General features: G+C 36.4%; 1 long non-coding RNA gene across 1 annotated transcript; it reads right to left on the bottom strand.

The window, feature by feature from the left end:
* Positions 1-3,363: 3,363 nt before the first annotated feature.
* Positions 3,364-10,473, bottom strand: LOC132053591 (uncharacterized). The gene is made up of 3 exons (XR_009414159.1): positions 10,154-10,473; positions 4,849-5,172; positions 3,364-3,803 (listed from the first exon to the last, which is right to left on the bottom strand). It is a non-coding gene; the product is annotated as an uncharacterized LOC132053591 (long non-coding RNA).
* Positions 10,474-10,901: the final 428 nt, after the last annotated feature.

Below are 10,901 nucleotides of genomic sequence, written 5' to 3'. Positions count from 1 at the left end.
AGGACTAAGCTTATCTTTCTTACCAAATCTCATAATGCCTTTCATCTGTGACACCTTTAAGAATACCCAGTCATTGGCTTGGAATTCCGAATCTCGTTGGCGATTGTCCGCATAGGACTTTTGTCGACTTTGGGCTGTCAATAATCTGTCCTGAATAAGCTTGACCTTTTTCTTGCTTGGTGGATTAAATCTGGCCCTATTAATTTAGTCTCTTTCACTTCAAATCATCCAATTGGTGATCTACATTTGCGCCCATATAAAACCTCATACGAGGCCATCTGGATATTGGAATGATAACTATTGTTATAAGCGAACTCAATAAGGGGTAAGTGATCATCCCAACTACCTCCAAAATCTAACACACATGCCCGTAGCATATCCTCGAGAGTCTGAATGGTACGCTCAGCTTGTCTATCAATCTGCAGATGAAATCTTTGTGCTAAGACTCAATTGAGTCCCCAAGCCTTCCTGGAAGGACTTCCAAAAGTTAGCTGTAAACTGTGCACCTCTGTCACAGATAATGGACACTGGAGCACCATGGAGTCATACTATTTCCTTGATATAAATCTTTTTGCATAATCTTCAGCTGAGTATGTAGTTCTGACAGGAAGGAAATGAGCTGACTTCGTGAGTATATCCACAATTACCCATATGGAATTATACTTATGTTGAGAACGAGTCAAGCCTGTAATGAAATCCATATTAATTACTTCCCATTTCCAAGTCGGAATTTCAATAGCTTGCAACAATCCCCCGGGCTTCTGATGCTCGATCTTTACCTGCTGACAGTTAGGACATTGAGCTACGAACTCTGCTATGTCTTTCTTCATTCTGTCCCACCGATAAATGGACTTAATATCATGATACATCTTTGTCGCTGCTGGATGAACAGAATAACGGGAACAGTGGGCTTCTCCCAAGATCTAGCGACGTAACCTTGCAACATCAGGAACACATAACATGCCTCGATATCTAAGAACTCCATCGGCATAAATCTCAAATGGTGACTTTCTCTTCTGAGGAGATATATCTCTATAATGAATTAACATAGGATCTTCATACTGGCGCTCTTTCACCTTAACTACCAAAGCCGAGACAGCTGAATTCTGAATAGTAACTCCTGTATTGCCTGAGTCCATTAAGAGAACTCCAAGGCTGGCTAGTTGTTGAAGCTCACGAGCTAATTCCCTCTTTTTTGGCTGAACATCACATAAGCTACCCATGGATTTGCGGCTAAGAGCATCAGCTACTACATTCGCTTTTCCAGGATGATATAAGATACTTACATCATAATTATTTAACAACTCTAACCATCGTCTCTGCCGTAAGTTCAACTCCTTCGGCTTGAAAATGTACTGGAAACTCTTATGGTCTTTATAAATGTTACACCCCGTACTTCCAGATGAGCGTTCGCTAAGTTTAGGTACAAGTACGTGAAATTATGATCAAGATGAGTCGTCTTTTGGGTTTAAGGAATGGTATAATTATTAGGTAAACTTATGGATAAAAGGATATATGAGGAGTACCGGGAAGTCTCTCGACCAATTTAGTAAGTTGATAACTTAGTAAGTTGATAATTTAAACATGCTACCTGACAAATTTATAATCACAAGATCCGAAAGATATTTTAATACATTGGACACATCTTTAATTTAGGACCACACAAGAATCCAAAATCTCTTTTTATTTCTTAAACTCCGTTCATAGTCAAGCTAAGACACTTAATTGGGATGAAGGGAGTAACTTTTCCTCCAAAGTAATGTATAGATTGCATAGTCAAACACAAACCGTTTCTCAGCAACATATTTTATAAAAAAAAATATTTTTAAAAATAAGCTGATTTTAGAATCTTAACCAAACAGATTATTAAACCAAAAAGAAAAAATAGTTAGGGACATTTATGACCTATCTATATTCTCTCTCCGAGCCATAAAGAGCCAAAATAAGTAACCAACGGCTCACATTTTCAGTTGCATCCACAAACAATCATCCAAATTCCAACTACTTACTCAATATATCTACTCTCATACTCATCTTCCTCATTCAACACAATCTATACAACATAGCCGTGGCTTCTGCATCTTCTCTCTCCAAGCTATCTTTTCTCCTTCTTTCCCTTGCCGTGGCGCAGGTTCAGATATCTAAATTTTGTTGTACATTTTAATATTTAAATGTGTGTTAAGAACTTTAGATTCAGACGTCTTAACATTAATAAAAGTAAATGAGATCTTAGTGAATTACCTGAAGTAAATAATGGACGATTAAATAAAAAATAAAGAAAATAAATGATATCTTAGTGAAAAAAAAAATGTTTTGTTAGGGGCATATATGACCTACTCTCTCTGTTCTGATTTAGCTACACTTTTTGCTTTTCAAGATTCAAACTACATGAACTTTGATCAATATTTTAAGATATATTTTTTTACCAAATTGATATGAGAAAAGGTGCAAATTATACTACTTTTCAAAGAAATAAGTTTTAATCTTAAATAAGTTATTCTAATCCAATTTAACTTCAATGTTTAGTCAAATTAAGTCTTGAAAAGCGAAAGGTATTACTCCGTCTGTCCCAACTTATATGATACACATTTCTTTTTAGTCTGTCGAAAAAAATAATGATACAATTTTACATTTAGCAATAATTTAACATAAAACTTTCCCTTTTACCCATAATGAAATTATTTACAGCCGCATAAATATTTATGCCGTGTTTTAGACCCCAAGTTTCAAGAGTCTTCCTTTCTTTCTTGAACTCCATGTCTAGTTAAATTATATCACATTGAGACGAAGTGAGTATCTTTAGTAGGCGTTTGGTTATAGTTTTTGTAAAGAATATTTGGTAGTTTAAATGCACTAAAAGCGAAAATAAGGAAAAACAATGTTTTTAGGTGTTTTTCAAATTCCAAATACATTTTCAAGTTCTATTTGAAACTAGTAACATTATCCGGGCTTTGCGCGATGTGAAAAACATCAATAAACTTAAAAATAATATTTTTATAAGCTTTTGGTCTAAATAAAATTTTCAAACATTTAAATATAAATTTTTTTAATATATTAATGAAATCACATATATAAACATCTTTATTTGTATTAGAGCATACATTCAACTACATTTTTCACTATCAAATTTTGTATAAGAAATAATTTTTGAAGTAAATTTAAACTTTTATATATGTGTCTGATGGGGTTTAGCACATAATTATATAAATAAGTATTTTTTCTTTATATTTATTTTTATTCTTTCATCAGATAGTAGAGTAGATGTTTTTTCTTTTAAACTTCTTCTATTCAAATAATAAAAGCATGGAACCAAAAGTAAATAATGCAAAAAACGAACTGAAAATAAAAAATTAGCTCATCTCCATGCTAAACGTAGTTGAGTGATCCTGCCGCCATGGTCACTGTGGCTGCCGACCAGTCCTTGGTGGCTGGCCAGCCTCCCTCCACTTCTAATATGATAGTTACACCCTCTCTAAATCAATTCCCACCTTTAAACCCTAATCCTCTAAACAAAATCATTCTTCCTAATCCTAACCCCAATCCTAGCCCTAACCCTACAACATCTGTTATTCCCACTTTGAAGTATGCACAGGCTTTGAACCCTTATTTTTTGAACCAATCCTTGAAGAATGTTGTTGATCCAATACCTATAAAACCAATCACTTTTGTCAATGGAAAACCTGTTGTAAAATGGACTGAGGCTGAAGTTGCACGTATGAATGAAATAGAGAACCTTCAATATGCAGTTATAGGAAAATTTTCCTATGGATGGCCAGACTTGGAAGAGTTGAGGACAATAATACCTGCACAATGTGGTATCAAAGGTGAATGTAAAATAGGGTTCTTTCGAACCAGACATGTATTGATTAGACTCTCTTTGATGGAGGACTTTGTTAACTTATCTTCTAAAGGAGCATATTATCTCAATGCAAAGGATGGAATGTCTTATCAAATGAGACCGCTGATATACGACTCTAAATTCAAAATTGATGAAGAAACATCAAAGGCGATGGCATGGATTTCTTTCCCAAATCTTTTACCAACTTATTTTGTAAAGGAATCCTTGTTTTCACTGGCTTCTGCAGTAGGAAAACCTTTACATCTAGACATGGCTACAATCAATAAAACTAGACCTAGTTGTGCAAGGGTGAAGGTTTTAGTTGATTTAGTGTCAGATCTTCCTAAATCAGTTACAATGGAGATAGAAGATGAGAATACTGGGGCCACAAGAGAAGTGCTAGTGAATATTCACTATGATATGCTACCTAAATACTGCATGCAGTGTAAGTTACGAGGTCACAATGAGGAGGAGTGCAGATCACTACATCCAGAACTAGTTCATGGAGGAAAGGGGAAACAAGAGAACAGTAAGGCAACAAACCAGCACATGAGAGAGAACATGCCTGCTAACAAATGGCTTTCAAATGGCAAAGTGGTAGGCAAAGAAGGGAATTGGAATGTTGTTAAGGATAACAGGATATTCAACAAAGGAAATCCAGAAGGGAAGGAGAATGATAAGAAGGAAATTAACCAAACATGCAGCAAAGAGTTAAAAATTCAGATGCTTTGACAGATCAAAGCAGTCAGACTACTATCAATGATATAGGAATCCAAAAGCAAGGAGATAGCACTACTGGCAGAAAGGATATTCAAGATGACACTGTTGAAGTAGAGAGTGCCAAAAAATGGATTGAGAATTCTTTTGGCAAGGTGATAGGAGACAATGGAGTACATGATAATGTACCTGATCACAGAGATTTGGCAGATGACTCTGCTAGACATGTATCTCAAACTCCTACATTACTGAATAAAGCTTTATGGGGAGATAGAGTAGAGGAAAATGAATACCTTGATACAGAATTGGCGCAATTTGCTGGAAAAAATGAGCAAACGGAGGAGAAAGTTCTGGTTCCAGCAGAACTGAAAATTGATGCTGAAAACAGCCATTCTTTACAGGAGGAAAATCATACCTATATTAAGGAGGGAGCAGAATTTCAGATTGAGAGTAACAGTTCTAAAGGGGCTGAGCTGGGTATTGGTACAAGTGCAGCTAATGCAAGATTATTAGGAGAGAACAAAGAAGTAATTGAGGAAGGGAATGTACCTGGTGGAATGGAATCACTTAACATTGAGGAGGACAAGGTACTACCCAATGTAATGTCACCAAAATATCTGCAACCACAACAACTTGAACATCATCCTCAACATCAATCGGTATATGGAAACAATAACACCACAGAAGTTAGGCAAGCAAATGAAAGCATTATGATAACTGATCCAAATCATATCAGTGAGGTCTCATCAATACACAGCCAAACCTCTCCTAGCAAAGCATTACTTGATATTGTTACACATCAAGTAACAGTTATGGAGGTTGAGAAGGCTAAGGAGGAATTACAACAAGTTGAGGATGAGGTAAACAGTACAAAGCCATTTCAACATGCTGCTAAAGAGGTTGATGTTTCACCAAGAGCAATAGCAAAAGGGGGAAAAAAAAGCTAAGGGTCCTGAATCAGCACTTCCTAGGAGGATTCTACCAAAGAGGACAACAACCATATCCAAGTCATGATTACAGCTATCATATGGAATATAAGATCTGTGAAGTCTCAACAGGCTTTTCAGAGACTTATTAATTTAAAAAGGCAATATAGCAGTTTCATAGTGGCATTGATGGAGCCTTTCCAACATGTCAGACATTTACAAAGATATAAGAGAAGAATAGGGATGGAATCAGCATTAACTAATATCAATGGGAAGATATGAATTTTCATAGAAGCAACAGTCCAGTGGGAGGTGTTACTGGATACCAATCAACAAATATCTTTGAAAATCAAACATATGGCAACTGGCATGGAGATGATTACTACTTTTGTATATGCAAAATGTGATGCTGTTGAAAGGTTAGAACTTTGGGATAATATTTACTCCCTTGCTAGTGAAATGGAACTACCTTGGATGGTAGGGGGTGACTTTAATGTCATATTATCTGAAGAGGAAAAGCTTGGGGGTTTACCAGTACAGCCATCAGAATGTGATGACTTTGCATTTTGTGTAAATTCTAGTGAATTATTTGACATGGGTTTCAGAGGTAGTCCTTTTACATGGTGGAATGGAAGAGCGGCAGGGGATTGTATCCTCAAAAGACTAGATAGGATTCTAGTTAACATTCCTTTTCAGAACTCATTTCCTCATATTGAAGTGGAGCATTTAACTAAAACAGGATCTGATCATTCTCCCTTGGTGCTATTTTGTGGGGAAGAAGCCGTTCCAATTTCTAAACCATTCAGGTTTTTGAATTTTTGGACTCAACATGATAGCTTTCAGGAGGTAATAAGGAATAATTGGCATGCAGACTTTGAAGGTAATCCTTTTCTTATTTTTAAACAGAAAATGAAAAGTGTTAGAATGGCTCTATCTAAATGGAGCAAGGAAACTTATGGGGACATATTCAAGGAACCGGCAATTAGAGAAGAAGTGGTGAAGATCAAAGAAGATTTATTTGAAGAAGATCCTAGCATCATTAATAGGATTGTTCTTCAAAAAGCTCAAGCAGAAGTGAAGAAATACTTGCATCTGGAAGAACTATATTGGAGACAGAAAGAAGGGCTAGATTGGTATTCTGAAGGTGATAGAAACACTGGTTTCTTTCATAACTATGTGAATGGAAAGAGGCAAAAGTTAAAGCTCAACAGAATCCGAGATGGGGATGGAAACTGGTTGGAAACTAAGGAGCAGATTTCTACTGAAGCTATTAGGTTCTTTCAGAACCAATTCTCTCAAGAAGGTGTTCAGAATAACTTTGAGATTCTTCAGCATTTACCTACTTTGATCACTATTGATCAGAATAGGGAATTATGCATATATCCCTCCATGGAAGAAGTAAAACAGGCTGTTGATGCTCTTAGTGGGGATAGTGCAGGGGGCCCAGATGGTTTTACTGGAATTTTCTATCAAAAATCTTTGGGACGTTGTGGGATTTGATGTGCATGCATTGGTGATGGCTTTTTTTGATGGGGCATACCTTCCTAAATCCATAACACATACAAATTTGGTACTTTTACCAAAGAAATCCGAGGTAGAAACTTTTGCAGATATGAGACTTATAAGTTTGTCAAATTTTATCAACAAGGTGATTTCCAAGGTAATGCATAGCAGACTTGAAGGGTTATTACCATCGTTGATTTCTTCTAATCAATCTGGTTTTGTAAAAGGTAGAAGCATCTTTGAAAATATTCTGTTAACTCAAGAAATAGTTACAGACATCAGAATTAGAGGGAAGCCTGCCAATGTAGTATTGAAATTGGACATGGCAAAAGCCTATGATAGGGTTTCTTGGGAATTCTTAAGGCATGTGTTGAGAAATATGGGGTTTGCAGAACACTACATCAACATGATTTGGAGGCTACTTTCTAATAACTGGTACTCAATTTTGGTGAATGGACAAGCTACTAGTTTTTTCAAGTCTAGCCGGGGAGTGAAGCAAGGGGATCCTTTATCCCCTGCTTTATTCATTCTAGTTGCTGAGGTGTTATCTAGGGCTTTAAATGCTCTGTTTGACGATCAGAACTTTGTTGGGTATGGCATGCCTAAGTGGTCAGCACCTCTAAATCATCTGGCATATGCAGATGACACTATTATTTTTCATCTGCACATCCAGAGTCTTTACAGAGGATTATGGGAATTTTGAGGAATTATGAAGAGGCTTCAGGCCAGTTGATCAACAGGGACAAGAGTTCTTATTATATGCATGACAAGGTGGCCACAAATCTGATTTTATCTGTAGGAAACATTACCAATTTTACCAGGGGCCAATTTCCTTTCAAGTATTTAGGTTGTCCTGTGTTCTATGCAAGGAGGCAGAAGATTTTTTATGCAGACCTGATCAAGAAAGTGAAAGCTAAGTTACATTCCTGGAAAGGGAACCTTTTATCATATGGTGGCAAGGCAATTTTGATTAAAAGTGTGCTACAAAGTATGCCAGTGTACATGTTATCAGTGGTTGCTCCTCCAAAGTATATTCTGGTGGATCTTCACAAAATATTTGCTAGGTTCTTCTGGAGCAACAAAGAGGAAGGTAGGAGTAGACATTGGGCATCATGGTACAATATGTGTTTTCCTACTCTGGAAGGAGGACTAGGATTTAGATCTTTATTTGATGTTTCCAAAGCTCTATTTGCTAAATTATGGTGGAGATTTAGAACAGCTAATACCTTATGGTCAAATTACATGTGGAACAAGTACTGTAAAAAGATTAGTCCTACTGTGGTTCAATGGAAATCTGGGTCTCAAGTATGGAGAAGAATGTTGGAAGCTAGAGAGATGGTGGAACAAGAGACTTGGTGGCAGATTAAAGGAGGTTCTGCAAATATTTGGCATGAAAATTGGACAAAATTGAGAATTTTGTATCATACAGTTCCATTTGATTTTCCCATTAATATGGATATGGAAGAAGTGTCAGAATTGATTACTGATGGGGACTGGAACGTTCAACTTTTGCATCAGACTTTTCCTGAGGATATTGCAAGATATATCTCCACAGAAATTCACGTGGAAAGATTGGAAGGAAACTGGGATAGACCATGGTGGATGGCAAACAGTACAGGCAAGTTTTCTGTCAGTAGTGCTTGGAATATCTTAAGACAAAAAGCTCTTGTCCAACCAGCCTATGAAAACATATGGATAAAAGGATTACCTTTTAAGATTAGTTTCTTTCTATGGAGACTATGGCATCTAAAGGTTCCTACTGATGATCAGCTTTGGAGGATGGGTATATCTGTTGTCTCTAGGGGTTGGTGTTGCATGGAGTACCATCAAGAAACAATCCAACATGTTTTCTTGACTTGTTCATTTGCTAAAGAAGTTTGGAAGGTAATGTTAGCAGCTGCAGGATTACATGTACCACTAATTCAGATTCATCAAGTAATCAAGGCTTGGTGGGAAGCAAGGTGTTGCATAAAGCTCAAGCCTATATTTCAAGTTGTACCAGCAGTAGTAACTTGGGAGCTATGGAAAAGGAGGAATACTCAAAAACATGGGGGAAAGGTCAGTTTCAAAAGAGTGGTGCATGAAATCAATAACAATTTATATTATTTGGCAAAGGTGAGATACCCATGGTTACAGAATATCCCATATTTATGGCCAGATTTGATTCAATTCCTAGAAGCCTACTCTCCTTCTATAAGAACACAGATTGTGTCATGGCACAAACCTGAGGAAGGGTGGTATAAATGCAATACAGATAGAGCTTCAAGAGGGAATCCTGGACCTAGTTCTATTGGTGTGTGTATAAGGAATGAACTAGGTGATTTAGTCTTTGCTAAGGCAAGAGTTCTAATTGACACCACTAATGTTGTTCTTTGAAGCTAAGGCTATGGAGGAAGGAGTTGAATACTGTGTAAATCAAGGATTACTGCCTCTAATCTTAGAAACTGATTCATTATTGATGAAGAAGGTAGTGGAGGGGACTTGGGAAACACCTTGGTGCATCATTGTGGAAGTGGAGAAAATCAGAAAGCTGATAAGCACAGCCAATGTGCTTATTCAACATATTTTTAGGGAGGGCAACACCATGGCAGATTTTTTAACTAACTATGCTTTTGATTTTGCAGGTGAAGTTTCTTTCCATTCTTTTTCTGACTTACCCTCTGTAGGAAGAAGAATTTTAAACCTTGATAAGGCTCAAGTTCCTAATTTAAGGAATAGGAACATTCAGAGGAGGGAACCAGATTGATTAAGGGACAAGGACACTTTTTGGTAAGCAATCTGCTGTATATTGACAGAAATTCATTGTGTGGTATCAGCTTACTCAGCTCAATCTATTGGATAGCTATCAATATATGGCAAAGCTTACTAAATAGTCGTCCTAGCAGCAACTGTTTGAAGTTTTAGTTTGCGCAAGAGTTGATTGGGATTTGGAAATTACTGCTTCAATTAGTGATTTATTTCTTCTAATTCTTGAGAGATACTCATTTTGGTTAAGATTCATAGTACCTGGTGAGAGCTTGAGGTGCTTCTACATGATATTAACCACGGGGATAAGTAAGAAGATCACTTAAACAGGGCAGTTTAAATCTAATTACAACAACACTTGAAGCATACATCATTTGTTGGAACATTCAGTTATGGAAATGGAGCGAAAAAGGCGACAACTTACAGGTTACATCAGCTTGATGAAGAAGATGAAGAGGTCGAGGATTTCTTCAGATAGAGAGGAAAAGCCAAGTCAATTGAAGATGAACATCAAAAAAAAAAAAAAAACTCTCCAAGTGTGCAGATCTTTCATTCTAGAGGCGGAGTGCAGCTAAGTTGCATCTGAGATGCTTTCTTTGACCGAGATTCTTGGGTTTATTTAGGAAACCCAGATCCCTTTTCTTTATATTGTTTGCTTCTTTCATTTGGTTTTGTCGGAACTTTGTTTTTATTGTACTTTGCTTTTATTAATAAAAAATATCCACTAAGTTTCTTAGTGGTATTTAACTAAAAAAAATAAAATAATAATAATGCAAAAAACAAAAAAGGAAATGAAATAAGTGGCAACACCACATTTGCATGGTTTGTCCATTGACTTCAGTTATGTATTTATTTTCCTAAAAAAAGTCCCCTTTAGTATTTTTTTTTTCCTTTTAATGCTCTTTTTCTCGTCTTTTTCTGTTTTTCAATATCCATCTAAATCATACTCCTCGATACTCTATTGCCTTTTCTTTCTCTTTTGTCCCGCTTCGTACAACTACTTAATTATTTAGATATATGCACTATTTAGATAGAAAAGATGGGAATATAAATATTTACCTTGTTAAAGAAGATGCAGCGCCTCCAAATGAATGATGAAAGATTAGAGGATTGGGAAAACGATAAATGATCAGTTATGCCCGATAGTTCGAGTCTCAACTCCATTGCGATTT

The sequence above is a fragment of the Lycium ferocissimum genome, chromosome 4 (genome assembly GCF_029784015.1).
Source record: "Lycium ferocissimum isolate CSIRO_LF1 chromosome 4, AGI_CSIRO_Lferr_CH_V1, whole genome shotgun sequence".
Lineage (NCBI taxonomy): Eukaryota > Viridiplantae > Streptophyta > Magnoliopsida > Solanales > Solanaceae > Lycium > Lycium ferocissimum.
This window is presented reverse-complemented; position numbering and strand designations above follow the sequence as displayed.